Raw genomic sequence first — 15422 nt, forward strand, 5'->3', positions numbered from 1 at the left:
AGCATCTCCCATTGCAGACAGGCTTGAATTCAGCGTTGGCAAAGGAAAAAATGATTTCCTTTGCAGCCTGGCTTATGTTGTGGTGCCGAGGATGATGATAGGTTATAACAATTTAAAATTCATAATTAAAAACATTTAAAAGAAATTTCACATATATATCAGGTGTCAAAGGCCAGGGTAAAGAGGTGTGTTTTCACCAAAAGCTGTACAGTAAAGATGCCAGGAATATCTCTACATTCAAGTCAGGCTTCAAAAAATAAAAATTAAAAATGATTCTTTGCACAGTTCAGCTTCACTTGTAAGTCTCTGAGAGTGTCAGTTGCTGAGGCCAGTCTTAGGTTCAAATCTTCTCTCATTCATGAAGTTTAGTGACCTTGGTCTGTCTGTCTGTCTGTCTGTCTGTCTGTCTGTCTGTCTGTCTGTCTTTCTCTCTTTCTCTGCCTAAAGCTATTTCTACAACTCTGAACTTCTCAGGGAAATGGGAGTGTGGGGTGTGGAGAATCAAAATTCTATAAACAAAACTGAAACACACCTATCCTTCAAAATCCAGATTTTTCTGAATTTTGCTATGCTGCTTTCCAGCCAGGTGGTGAGTACAAACAATGCATATTCGTGGGTAAAGTGAGCATTAAAAATACACACAGGTGTATACAACATAAAAAACAAATTACATTATGGGAAACTGCTTTGCAACAAATGTGTATGTCAGGCAAAATTGCTGACAGGAGGAAAAAATCACACTGAAATGGGTGATGAATTTTCATGATTCATTAGCATTTTCACGAGGACTCCTTCTCCTTCTTCTTCTTCTTCTTCTTCTTCTTCTTCTTCTTCTTCTGCTGCTGCAAAATAATAGGGAAATACAGAGAACTGAACTTAAGATAGGAAAAATGAGAAACCAAAATCGTCAGATTTGCCTATTCCTACTTCTGAGTAAATGTGTCGTGAGTGTCCAGACAGTGGTGGTAAAATTACTTGGTGCAATAATGCCCTGAGAGATTGTATGTTGAGCTAGACATTAATGTGTGACGGGGTTACATGATGGGAGGCTGCTATACTCAGCAATAACCCCACCAAAAACACACATCATTAACTGTGGCATTGCTCAACAACGGAAACAGCAGGGCTCATCAGCTTTTGTATGTGGGTAAGTTCTAATGAGTTTTCAGAAACTAGATTCAGAGGCAAAAGCCTGGCCAAGTTATGTAAATGAGACTTTGAGTAGACAGTTTAATGCCAGCCAGCTTTCATTGCAGCAAAGTTCAAACCAAAATTCAATTATACTTCTGAGGCTTGGGGAGAAGCCATAGCTCCATGGTAGAGTGCATTATTTGCATGTATAAAGACCTAGTCCTTGACATCTCCATCAAATGGATCTAGGCAGGACTTCTTGGAGTGCTACTGCTAATCGGTGCAGCCACCACTGGGTTAAAACATAATGGACAAATGACGTGACTCAGTAGAAGACCTTTTTTATTTCATGACTCAGAAGTCAGTAAATTAAATGTGCATGGGTTTCCTGGTAATAGTAACAGCAAGTGAGTTTGGAGCCATTCCATATCCTGTGTAGTTGATGCTTTGCATTAAACATGCATGGAAATATATTAGTGGCTTCAGTGAAAAACATGAGATAGGTATGTCGCTACATCAATGGTGGGAAGATGATGCAGTAATGGTCAGTTGTGGAATTTCTGGTGTGTGTTTTTTTTAAGAGTAGGTCTCTTTGTTGGATAGACTCAGGGAATTGTGGAAGCTAATTTGACACCTAGCTTGGGATTGGCTTGTATTTTTCTTTTATGAATGTTGCTCTTTGATTTCTTTAGTCATCTGAGGCCAGACTTCTGGGTCATTCCTTTTAAGAAATGTCATGACTAGAGTGATCATTTACATGACACAATACAACCTTGTGAGTAGTTGTGGACTTCAAAATGAGAATTTGGATAGATGATCAGCGACATCATCACTGGATGACTATAAGGAAATAATTATTCTCATCTGCCAACCTGATGCCCTCTAGATATTTTTGGGTTGCCCCAACCAGCATGGCTAATGGTCAAGGGTGATGGGAGGTGCAGCCCAAATCATCTCAAGGGCAGCAGGTTGATGATGTTTGCTGTACCTGATTAGTTATATAGGTCACAACCTGGCTGTGCAAAGCGGAAGTATGAATCTTTCTATCCAACTGTAGTCTGAACATTTTGGGCCCATGTGACAAAGATGCGACCTTTCTTTTTTTGAATAGGGTTTTAGAAAGCAACATACGAAAAAGACAAACGATAAAGAAACAAAGAACGACGACTGTGTGGAGCACATTATTGAAGCTAGAATAAAATAAGCAGAAGGTTCAGTACACTCTTGCATACATCCTAATAGAATAGATTCCTTGAAGGGATGTTTTGGAAGTAAGTCACATGTTGATTAGATGAATGTGTTATTGGGGGCCTATGTAGTGTGTTGCTTTTATTTATAAAGATATAAACAGAGAGCATACAACATCAAAATGGACTTGTTTAATAATCCCTCTTAGAACCCTTCTATGATGGGAGGAATGCTCAGACGAGGCAATGTCTCACTGTGCATTAAAAGTGCTAGGTTGTATTCTCCATTTATTTCCCAAGTTTATGAAATATTTCAGATAACTCCATTCATGTTGAATGGAGATTGAAGGCTGATTTCATGTAGTCACTGTTCACATTTCATATTCCCAGAATTCAAAAAGAATTAAAACTGGCTTCCGATTTTTCTTTCCCTTTTTTTGTTTCACTACCCAGTTCCAAGATTTCCCTGCTATATTCTGCTGCCACCCCCTCCCTCAATTAATCTATTTCCCATAGATAACTGTACTATGTTTTCCTGCCAACTTGGTTGGTTTTATTTGTTTTCTTTTCTTGGCATTTTGAGCCCCCCCCCCAGCTATTGGGGGTCTCCTTAGCTTCTTCACTGTTTCATCTTCTGTTTCTAAAGGTGAGGATAAAAAGCAACAAGGTTTCCTGTGTGCCCTGATAACGCTGGTATAAATGAATCCGAATTTATTCTCATTGGGGTCAGAACAGTTATTGCGAGGTGAATAACCTGTGTGTCTGGAGTCTCATTAAAACACAGATTATTCTCCTCCCCCTTCCAAAAGGCAGGGAAAGGTTGGGGAAGCGATTGATGGATTGCATTTATATACCGCCTTTCTGCCAAACCTCCCAAGATAATTTGCAATTTGAATACTGCAAAAGTATTTTTAGGCCTCCTTTAGGAGCTGATAGCACAAACTTCCTGGCCTGGGCTTTCTCACAACACATGCCATTTTTGAAGACTGATCCGGACAAAGTTCTGGTTTGGCTTGAAATAGATTGGTGCTCCCCTCCATATAATTGCCCATCCCTAGTGACAGGCTGTGTATGGCTTGGAAGGTCATAAGTTGTGCAGGCCTGCCTGCTGTTGGAGATGATTTTGCATGGATTTAAACTAGTTGGCAAACTAGTTTGGCTGTACAAACATCCCTGTCTGATGGTTAAAGGTTAAGATGTTTGAGGCAGCATGTCTGAAGCAAGGGTCTTGTTGCCTATCATTGCAAAGAATTGAGGAATCTCAGAAGCTTGGGACAAAACTCTGGGGCCATTTAAAGTCATTATAGGGTCCTTAGAAAAAACACCAATAACAAGAATATTGACGTCAATAAAATACTTGAGCTATGTGAACTAATCCTCAGGAGAGCAAAAATGTCATATGAATGGAGCTGATTAGAAAAGGGGGAAAATGTTAAGGACTAATTGTCTTGCTATGTCAAATAGCTGACCTTTGAAAGGGGCACCCAAAATATAATTGAGAAATATTTGATGGATGAAAGCTTGTTCTCTTTGGCTTTTGCTATTAATCAGATTTCTCATACAAAAAGCAAGATTTACTTTCCTATAATGAAATGCAGCTTTGCTGATCACTATTTTCATCTTAAAATAGTCTCTGGTTTAGGTCAAACTGTGCTGGGCATTTTGACATTTCCACAATATTTAATTAAATAGAGTGGACAGAGCACTTAAAGAGAGGGGGCAAACAAGGTAAGTGGTGTAAACAAATTCTATGGTAGTTTATTGTATTCTTTTAGTAGTCTCTGTGTGTTTATTAAAGGCTGATTGCTACAGATGAGTTTTCTGAGCAAGACCTGTTTGTTCTTCAATGACCTTTAGGCCATCAAAACGTTGAGGCCTTTTGCACAAGCTGACTTTGCATGACAGTAAATCTAGCCCTGGCGTCATCCTTCTTCGTACGTTACAAGCTGTGGATCCGTCTCGTTGTGAAGGTGTCTTGAGCATGTGATTCAGGCAGCGTAAAAGAATAAGAAAGGAAGAGTTCTTTTACATCACACCAATGTGTTAGCTTTTGCTATCTATTGACATTTTATTTTCCCACATGGTTATGAAAAGCGCAAGTTCAAATTTCTCAGTCCCCATTGCCCATCTGCCCTTCATGCTGATGGACCTCTGACAGAAACTTTGCAACCGTGCCAAAATGCTGAGCTATTTAAAAGCTTGCTAGGTTAACAACAACCCTAACATTCCTTTTCTCTGTGCACATGGCATGTTGATTTGAGAAAAATGAAGCTTAAAAGCAGTCTTTGGTGCCTGATTATGTATTGAGGCCTTGCAAAAGAGGGCCCTCAAGATGTTTTGGACTACAACTACCATCAACCTCTTCCAGCAGAGCTGGATTAGACCAGGGTTGGTGAGACCTGGCCTCAACCCCTTCTGCTGTCATGAAACTGGTTGACCTGCAGCCGGGTGCTGTCTGTTAGTACAGTGGTACCTCGGGTTACATATGCTTCAGGTTACAGACGCTTCAGGTTACAGACTCCGCTAACCCAGAAATAGTACCTCGGGTTAAGAACTTTGCTTCAGGATGAGAACAGAAATCGTGTGGCGGCGGCGCGGCGGCAGCGGGAGGCCCCATTAGCTAAAGTGGTACCTCAGGTTAAGAACAGTTTCAGGTTAAGCACGGACCTCCGGAACTAATTAAGTTCTTAATCTGAGGTACCACTGTATTAGTATTAGTTAGTGCTTTTTTCAGCTGGAGCGTGCCGGAGCGCAGTTCCTGCACCTCTCAGGTGGGCACCATTACGGGCCAGTGCTTCCCCCACCTGCTCCTTGCCTTTATGTACTTATGAGAAGCCCAAAATGAACATTTCAAGTCAAAACGGAAGCTGGCCAGCATGTGCAAGTCTACACTGTCTTTAGATCTATGACTCCAACTAGCTCCTAGCTGCTTCTAGTCATGATTGGTCAAGCTATGGGATGGGGCCAATTGTTATTTCCTTTTCTTCATTCTGAAACAGCGTCAGCTTGGATTCTGAAGTCCTCCAGCACTTCAGGGTTGGCTTAGCAAGGATGTAGCGCAGTATGGTGAATGGCACACTAACAACACCCCCATTATTTAACTGACAGGGTTGTTGTATAGAGCTATAAAATGAAGAGATACAATGAAGAGTACCCTAACTGGTCTATATTGTCTGCAGAATTTCTATCTATATGATGTTCCACATTTGTAGCATGTGTTCCCCTACTCCTCTGCCACGGCAGCCGGGAGAAATGTTGTTCAAAACCTGAGGGAGTAAGAAAGGTAACAGACTGTGTTTGGGGAATCTGGAACACCTTGCCTGGGAAAAAGCTCCCTAATAATATCCCTTCCTCGTAGGAATTGCAATGGAGAAAACACAAATAAGTGTGTTTGTGGCAGCCGCCATCATAGAACTGAATCCCTTCACACCTATTTGCAACTTTATAATGCCCACCAACTGACGTAGCTCCTAAGCTCATTCAAACAGTTACCTAGCAACCAAGAGACCTCAGTACTGAAGGCTGAAATACTCATGTTTGGAGGGGCCGTGCGTAAGGGCCAGTGATTGCCATGTGTGAGACTTGAGAGAAGTATCATAAGCCTGGCTTCTGTCTAAATCCGAGGCCCCTCTTCTTCCAGAAGTCTTATATAAATAGACAGGACAGGTTGAGTTAAATCAGTTTATCCAAATGTATACAATAGGTTCAGAGCATCTGATATTTATTTTATCGCTTCAGCACTCTGATTATGGTGGTTACAGAATGAGAAGAGGCAGCAGGTCCTTATGGGTTGAGGGTCTGAGATGCTCATAGGCTGATGCTCACAGGAAAGATAGTAATGGGGAGGAACTGTGGGACTTGACTGAGAGGGGGGGGCTGTGCTCAGAAGGGGTGAGGAAGAGCACTGGGCAGAAGCTTGGACAAGGTTGTCCAGTGGGACATAAGAAGAACCCTACAGAACCACAGAACACAGCATCTTGTTTCCCCTAATGGTCAATCACCTGCCCCTTGAAAGTCCATAAGCAGGACATGGGGGCAGTGGACTCACCCTGATCTCTGAGCCTGCAGATAGCTACCATTCATGGAGGATAAAACCACTAAGGGCACTAAGTCATGGTGGCTATATTTCCTCCATTATCAGAAGCAATATGCCTTTGAATGCCAGTTGCAGAGGAGAATGTTGCTGTACTCATGTCCTACCTTTGGGCTTCGTATGGTCTGATCCAGCAAGTATAGCCATCTTATAGCCATCATGATCAGTAGCCTATGGCTACTTCCAGATGGGTGGCTCCTAGCAGCACTATCCAAATAGTGACCCTACAAGAAGAATTTCACTTGACTCTCCACACCATTGGGAGTATTCCACTTTTTCTATGTGTGTGTCCCACTACGTTCCATCCACACCAGTCGGTTTGACATAACTGGTGTAGGTAGAGCCATTTGAAGCTTACCACATATTCACTCTGAGAATATTACCTTGTGGTGGGCACCGTTTTATAGCCATTTTTTGTTTTGTTTAATATCGATCTTTTAAGCATCACAAAAACATCATTGCTTTTATTGTTGTTTTTTTAATGAAGGTGAGATAGACGACTATAATACCATATGACTATAATGTTATTTAATACAACAACAACCTTTATTGTCACTGCCATTTTAGCCACAATGGTTAATGGTGTTTTGATTTGCTGGAAGCTGCCCAGAGTGGTTGGGGCAACTCAGTCAGGTGGATGGCACCTAAATAAATTGTTGTTGTAGTATGTAATTGTTCGGGGTCAAGTTTCGTCCGGGGGGTCCGGCACACTTCCCTTCGCAGCTCTGCTCTTCCCCCCGGGACCTTTGACTCAGCAGAGTAAACACAGCAGCAGCAGAAGCAGGAACGTTCTGTCGTGTGGTAATAACTCAGGCTGAAACACAGCAGTCTCCTTATCTTTAAAGTCTTTATTCCTTAGCAAAACACAACAGCTATAAATCTCCTGCCTGGAGACAGTTCACCCATCTTGCTTGCTCAACGGAGCAAACACGCAGACTGAAAGCACACAGAGAAACCACTCCCTTTCCGTGTTCTATGCCCGCCCTCAGAATGTGAGGCGTCATCACTCAGAACTCTTAACCCTGTAAGTTCTGAGCCTCTCTTAACACCCCCTCTCGAATCACGTTCTGAGAGGACTTCTGAGTGTTCAACACCTTCCCCATTGCCTTCCGCCCCTTCCTGGCATCGTTGTTAGGCACCTGTTGAACCTCACGAACCTCAGGTTCGCACTGTGCGAAACCAACCCACGCATTTGTGACCTGAAACCTCTCAGATGGAATTCCCTTTGTAGCCCGCGATGACCGCCTGGGCACAAACTGGGGTGCTCCTCTTGACCCACTGGGGCCAGCGTGTGCGTCTTCCTCATCAGAAGACTCCCCCTCTGACTTGACACGTCTGTGAGCTTTCTCCATTATGCGCACAGGAGATGAGGGCTCACTCTTGGACACTCTCTTAACAACCTGCGGAGATGCCCTACTCTGTTCAGGGACCTGGTCTCCACCAGCAGGTTCAGGCTCTGGCTCTCTTTCCTCCTCAGAGTCAGACAGACAATCTGAGACAGTGTCAGAGCGCACTTTGCGCCTTGCCCAACCATCCTGCTCAAAGAACTCAGCCTGTTTACTGACCAGAAGCTTGGTCTGATCACCTTCTGGATATGCGAATCTCCACCCTTTTGTCGCAGGCTCATATCCACAGAAGATCATTTCCTGGTACTTTGGACCACCCTCTTGCTGCAACCACTTTGGTACAGGCACCATGGCCCTGCAACCAAACGAACGGAAGAAATGCACCTGTGGCTTCTGTCCGTTGAGCAAGAAATATGGGGTGTCACCTACCACTGCATTGTAGCACCTGTTCATCGAGAAATTGGCCGTTTTTGCTGCCTCCCCCCAGAAACTGTGAGGCAGACCAGAGTCATCCAGTAGAATTTCGGATGCTCGAACCAGGGCTTTACTCCTAAGCTCTGCCACGCCACTCTTCTGAGGAGAAGTCACCTTGTGACGTATCCCCCTCTGGCGAAAGAAACCCTTTAGAGCAGACCCAGTGACCTCAGAACCACGGTCAAACTGGAAACCTTGCACCTTGGTGGAGAACCTCAGTTCCACCTCAGCAACCCAATCTTTGATCAGTTGCGTTGCCTCCTCCTTCGTTTTCAGCGTGAAAGCCCAGGAGTTCCTAGTAAAATCATCTGTCAGCACCATCAGCCACTTGGCCTTGCCCAGACTTGGCTGTGGCATACCTAAAAGGGCTGCATGCACAAGCTCAAAAGGCTTTGTGGTTACTCTCTCTACCCTGGGATGGCTAAATCCCTTGTTTCTGGCTTTTCTGCAAGCCTTGCAATTCAAAGGTTTACCACATTCTTTTACCTTGCAACCTTTGGTGCACTCTGATAACATCTGAACGTCCTCACAGGACCCATGTGACATCCTCTTGTGCCACACGCAAGCACACGACACATGAGTGTGATCAGTGGCTTTCCCAACATTCCCCTCACCCTCGAGAGGTGATTCCAGAACAAAGAGGTTGTTCTGATTTTTTTCAACACGTACCAGTTGCTCTCCACCTCTGGAAATTGTGCAAACATTTTTTTCAAAACTCACAGAATATCCCTCCTGTAAAAGGCATGGTACAGATAGCAGGCAATGTTTTATCTCAGGGAGAACATAAACCTTCAATTCAGCCTGTAAAAAAGAGACAAACATATTAGAAACATGGGTTACACGGCCCTGTGAACCTGTAGCAAATCGAACTGTTTTCTCAGTTGAAACAGCCTTGCAGTTCCACATTTGTCCATCAGGTGGCGCTGTTACCAAATGGGCATTCGCAGCCGAGTCAACAACCCAACGTAGCACTCTCCCCCCTCCGGAGGTGTCCTTCTTTGTTGCCTTTGCAACTGACTTCCTGCTGCCCCCGACCTTGGGGCGTTCGCTGCAGGTGGTGTTTTCCACAATAGCCATCGAAGCAGTCAGCTGATAAGCTTTCTCACGCCTGCTCCCTCTGTTGCCATGGAAACCCGGCTGGTTCCCATGGGAAATGTCCTTGGGACTTTCCTGCCCTTTGTCTCGCTGTGGACAGCTTCGGCGCAGGTGCTCCGGAGAACCGCAAACAAAACAGCAACGAATGGAAAACTTTTCAAACTTGCCTTTGGACGTCAGTGCCCCCCCAACCTTTCCAGCAGCCCTCCTCCTTGAGGCTTTTCTGCCGTTGGGAAAATGGCTTTTGGCTTCTGCTGTGGTTTCTCTGCAAACCCCCTCCAGCTCCTGCCAAACAGCCTGGGCACTCTCAAGACCCTTGGAATGGCTTGCAACCCCACTCTCTGGTGCAAAGCTCCTCTCTTGTCTCAGCCGCTCTGCAGCATGCAGCTCACGTATTGGGGCATTCCGGCAGCCCTCCAACACAGTCCCAGCCCCCTCTGGGCCTTCTGGGCATTCCTCAGCCCCTCCTTGACTCTCTGGGCGTTCCCCAGCTTCTGTGCAGCATCTGGCCCCCTCTGGGCGTCCCTCAGGCTGACGTCTAGCCCCCTCTGGTCTGGCTCCCACTCTCTTCAGTGCCTGCCAACCGACCCAGGGCTCCTTCCCGTCTGCCTCTTCAAAAGGGATTGACGACTCCTGGCTGTCTGCCATCTCTCCCCGGGGGCCCAGCTTACTTACAGGTACCTCCCGGTCCGGCAGATCAGATCCTCCCAGCGAACTCCTGGCTGGCTCCAGCTACGCCTTAGCTGGCCTTTGGCTGCTTCTCAGCCTCTTTGCCTGCAGTTTCACTTCCCAGCGTCTCATCGGCTGGCCTCTGGCTGCAGCCTCCTCACACGCACGAACGTTGCTTATCTTTATTGCTGACCTCCATAACCTGTTCGGGGTCAAGTTTCGTCCGGGGGGTCCGGCACACTTCCCTTCGCAGCTCTGCTCTTCCCCCCGGGACCTTTGACTCAGCAGAGTAAACACAGCAGCAGCAGAAGCAGGAACGTTCTGTCGTGTGGTAATAACTCAGGCTGAAACACAGCAGTCTCCTTATCTTTAAAGTCTTTATTCCTTAGCAAAACACAACAGCTATAAATCTCCTGCCTGGAGACAGTTCACCCATCTTGCTTGCTCAACGGAGCAAACACGCAGACTGAAAGCACACAGAGAAACCACTCCCTTTCCGTGTTCTATGCCCGCCCTCAGAATGTGAGGCGTCATCACTCAGAACTCTTAACCCTGTAAGTACTGAGCCTCTCTTAACAGTAATATACAGCCCTTAATCATAAGATCCCTTCCCACAGACACATTTAAAAGCTTGCAGAATATTTAATCAACCAAAGGCCTGTTTGAAGAACCACATATTCACTCTGAGAATGTTACCTTGTGGTGGGCACCGTTTTATAGCCATTTTTTGTTTTGTTTAATATTGATCTTTTAAGCATCACAAAAACATCATTGCTTTTATTGTTGTTTTTCAATGAAGGTGAGATAGACCACTATAATGTTATTTAATACAACAACAACCTTTATTGTCACTGCCATTTTAGCCACAATGGTTAATGGTGTTTTGATTTGCTGGAAGCTGCCCAGAGTGGTTGGGGCAACCCAGTCAGGTGGATGGAACCTAAATAAATTGTTGTTGTTGTATTTAATATACAGCCCTTCATCATAAGATCCCTTCCCACAGACACATTTAAAAACTTGCAGAATATTTAATCAACCAAAGGCCTGTTTGAAGAGGCATGTTATCTGGCCTGGCACCTAAAAATATAATAAATATTATTATGGAGGTAATTGTGGAGGACTTTTAAAAATTTCTTTAAAAACAAAACACATTATAATTTTATTGATTTTTATCTTTTATTAAAAGAAGAAAATTATATATATTATTTTAGCACTGGTTTGAAGATGCAGAAAATATATCAAATGCCTGCTAATCTCTTACAGAAAGATGAAAGGGTGTAGCAATAGTGCTACTCTTCTGTTCTTCTAGGCTGGACTTTCTGTGACCTGAATAAATGTGGAAGAACCACAGGGAAAGGATGCCCCGCAAGATAGTGAATGAAGCATTGCAATTCACAGTAAATTCCTAACTGGTTGTGCTAACAGAAGCCAAGACAAGGTTTTCCACTAGTGCAATAGGACTTAGAATCATAGAATCATAGAATCATAGAGTTGGAAGAGACCACAAGGGCCATCGAGTCCAACCCCCTGCCAAGCAGGAAACACCATCAGAGCACTCCTGACATATGGTTGTCAAGCCTCTGCTTAAAGACCTCCAAAGAAGGAGACTCCACCACACTCCTTGGCAGCAAATTCCACTGTCGAACAGCTCTTACTGTCAGGAAGTTCTTCCTAATGTTTAGGTGGAATCTTCTTTCTTGTAGTTTGGATCCATTGCTCCGTGTCCGCTTCTCTGGAGCAGCAGAAAACAACCTTTCTCCCTCCTCTATGTGACATCCTTTTATATATTTGAACATGGCTATCATATCACCCCTTAACCTCCTCTTCTCCAGGCTAAACATGCCCAGCTCCCTTAGCCGTTCCTCATAAGGCATCGTTTCCAGGCCTTTGACCATTTTGGTTGCCCTCCTCTGGACACGTTCCAGTTTGTCAATGTCCTTCTTGAACTGTGGTGCCCAGAACTGGACACAGTACTCCAGGTGAGGTCTGACCAGAGCAGAATACAGTGGCACTATTACTTCCCTTGATCTAGATGCTATACTCCTATTGATGCAGCCCAGAATTGCATTGGCTTTTTTAGCTGCCGCGTCACACTGTTGGCTCATGTCAAGTTTGTGGTCAACCAAGACTCCTAGATCCTTTTCACATGTACTGCTCTCAAGCCAGGTGTCACCCATCTTGTATTTGTGCCTCTCATTTTTTTTGCCCAAGTGCAATACTTTACATTTCTCCCTGTTAAAATTCATCTTGTTTGTTTTGGCCCAGTTCTCTAATCTGTCAAGGTCGTTTTGAAGTGTGTTCCCTCCTACTTCTGCCAGTGCCGTCCTCAAATCTGTTCTGGAAGGTGGGGGAAACACCCAAAACAACACGCAGGAAGATGAGAGGTGAGATTGCTCCATAGGGCACTGAAAGATCCATCTTTTTAGTGCTGTTTTGAATATAACCTCTAGTATGGAAGTAGCTATTGACAGTGTGTCTTCCAAGGATATCTGTGTCTTTCAGACACAACAACAGGGAGGAATACTCATGTACTGCATAATCTCACTTCCTTTTTTGGTTTCTCCCAGTTCATGATGACACCCTACAAAGACGTACATGCCAACATATCGCAGACATAATTATCCTTTATCTCCTTGCATTCCAGACAATTGCTCATTGTCAGACCAATTCAGCAATGGCTTTCCAGCAGAATGCACAAAGAAATAGCGTGGCTAACTTCAGCATGGAATTTTAGCGGGTTTAATAATCATTACTAATGTCATAACTTCTTTCTTAAATGAAGCTGGTGTTCTTTAGTTGTTGTAGTAGCAGTTGCCGAGACATTATTCAAAATGAAGCGAGTTAATGCACTTATGTATCTGAAGTTGGAGAATGCTGATGAGTAATAGGACTGAGATGGGAGAGAAATTCCACTCTTATCACTGTTCCCAAATACACACTTGGTGGAACTTGCAGATCCTATGATTATACTCCCTTCTGCAAGTCTCTTTGTTTTATTCGTATTGGGTTGATCTATGGATCCATGAAAAGCTGGTTTCTGAAGGGTCAGGGAATACCACAGAACAAGATTTAGGATGGTACCAAGGGTGGCAGTTGAAAAGAAACAATGAATGGAAGTGCATTTCACTTGGATATAGGGCTCTGTGGGTCTCAGCCCTGGAATTATTCTGTTTATTATGGTAAAGTTGTTTGTGGGCACTGGAGAACTAGAAGAAAATTGAAACCTCTAATGTCCGCAAGAAGTAGTGCTATGCAATGGAATTAAATGTGTTTCGAGTTGAACTTTACATAACTGCAATGCTTTCAAAGCAACAATAAAGGCTGTGCGTTTCATTCATAGACTCTTTACCAATTAGTCATAACACCAAACACATAAATGCACCAAAATAATATAACCAGTTCATAAACAATTTAAATGGTTTTTAACATGAAATTACATGAAATACTGGATTGTATTCAATGTTGCTAAGGTGAATGTTCTATAAGCACAAGGATTTCTCTTTGCATGGACAGGGGGAGTCCCCCAAACCCTGGGCAGCCCCCGTGTGGAATAACGACTCAAGACAACGTGCTATGGGATTAAAATTGGCCTCAACTTTATTATGTTTCAGATGTGGGTAGACCTTGGTTCAGGCATTGGGCGTTTATCCTTCCCAGTCCCCTGCCGGGGATCTGGGGAACATCAGGGTTATCCAGAGTGTGTGTGTGGGGGGTGGGCTGGCTCTGGAAAACATATGTTCAAGCAGAGAGAGCCCGCCCCATTACACAGCCTTCGCAGGGAGAGCAATGACAACCTCTAGGTGTACGGCCAAAGCCTCGCCTCAAAACAACCTCTTTAACAGGGAACCCTGGTATCGCCGCCGCGAAGAGAAAGGGGGGGGGGCGTGGGTCAGTGCTACATGCCCACCTCCATTTAGGGAAGATAGACTAAAGGATTCTACCCAAGGCCTGATACCGCCAAAGTTGTGACGTTTTGCTATGGAAAAGGCAAACCTGCCAATGCAGGAGAATTCCTTTCCGGCCCTTCAACAGCGACCTTGACGTAGCAGTGCCTGCGTACCTGTGGAGAAAAGGTTAACCTGCAAAAGAAGTCTTAATTGATCTATCCAAGCTTGGATGGATCAACAAAAAAGCAAGAGACAAAGGAAGGCAAGTTACCTCAAACGTTTTTTGATTTGGTTGATAACATGGGACTAATTGACGCTTGGAGGTTCAAAAACCCTACTACAAAACAGTATACCTATTTCTCAAATCCAAATAAGAGTTGGGGGAGAATAGACAACATTTGGATCTCGAGGGAGTTGATACAGAGTTTAAATAAATCTGAAATTCTCCCACAAACTATATCTGACCATAATCCAGTATTTATAGAGATAAAGGGTAAAGATGTTAGAGCAGTTAGATGGAGGATGAATGAATATATATTTAACAACCAAAAGATAGTAAGTGAGGCAAAAGAAACGACTAAAGAATATTTCAAGTGGAACCTTGACAAAGAGACGGCCTTAGAAACGGTTTGGGATGCAGGAAAAGCTGTTATGAGGGGCTTCCTAATCCAGAAAAATTGCCATTTAAGAAAAGAAAAAGAGAAAAAGAAAGAGGAGATTTTAGTACAGCTTATGGAGAATGAAAGACAATTAGCTATTAAACCAGGTGAGGAGACAATACAGCAAAACTTAAAGATACTACAAGCCCAATTTTCTATGATAGTCAACCAGGAGATTGAGTGGAAAATCAAAATGATGAAGCAAAAGGATTTTGAATCAGCTAATAAAGTAGGAAAATATTTAGCGTGGCAAATAAGAGAAAGGAAAAAACAAAATACGATCTGTAAGATAAGGGATGAGAAAGGATAGTAGAGGAGCCAAAAGAGATAAAGAGGATATTTCAGAAGTATTATAAGGATCTATATAAAAGAGGAAAGGAAACAGATTATGAAATAGAGAACTATCTGGAAGAACACCATCTACAACAGATCGCTACTGAAGAAAAAGAGTTATTAGATCAGATGATCACAGAAGATGAGATAAAGAAAGCAATAAAAAAGATGAAAATGGGGAAAGCACCGGGGCCGGATGGCTTATCGGCCAAATACTATAAAACGTTAAGTGACCAACTATGCCCAATTCTATGTGAAGTGATGAATAACGTTTTAAAAGAAGGGAGGATTCTGAACACCTGGAAGGAAGCCTATATTACATTAATCCCCCAAAAAGATGTGGATGCCTTAGAAGTGAAGAACTATAGGCTGATTTCGTTATTAAATAATGATTATAAACTATTTGCGGACATAATGGCAGAAAGATTAAAAAGAGTACTAAACAACAGAATTCATAAAGATCAAACGGGCTTCCTTCCAGGGAGACAACTAAAGGACAATGTAAGAAATGTGATAGATATCATTGAATATTTGGATACCAGAATAGA

General features: G+C 43.6%; 1 long non-coding RNA gene across 1 annotated transcript; it reads left to right on the forward strand.

The window, feature by feature from the left end:
• Nucleotides 1–12293: 12293 nt before the first annotated feature.
• Nucleotides 12294–13328, forward strand: LOC128423009 (uncharacterized). Its single transcript, XR_008332645.1, has 2 exons — nucleotides 12294–12379; nucleotides 12640–13328. It is a non-coding gene; the product is annotated as an uncharacterized LOC128423009 (long non-coding RNA).
• The last annotated feature ends 2094 nt before the right edge of the window (nucleotides 13329–15422 follow it).

The sequence above is a fragment of the Podarcis raffonei genome, chromosome 11 (genome assembly GCF_027172205.1).
Source record: "Podarcis raffonei isolate rPodRaf1 chromosome 11, rPodRaf1.pri, whole genome shotgun sequence".
Lineage (NCBI taxonomy): Eukaryota > Metazoa > Chordata > Lepidosauria > Squamata > Lacertidae > Podarcis > Podarcis raffonei.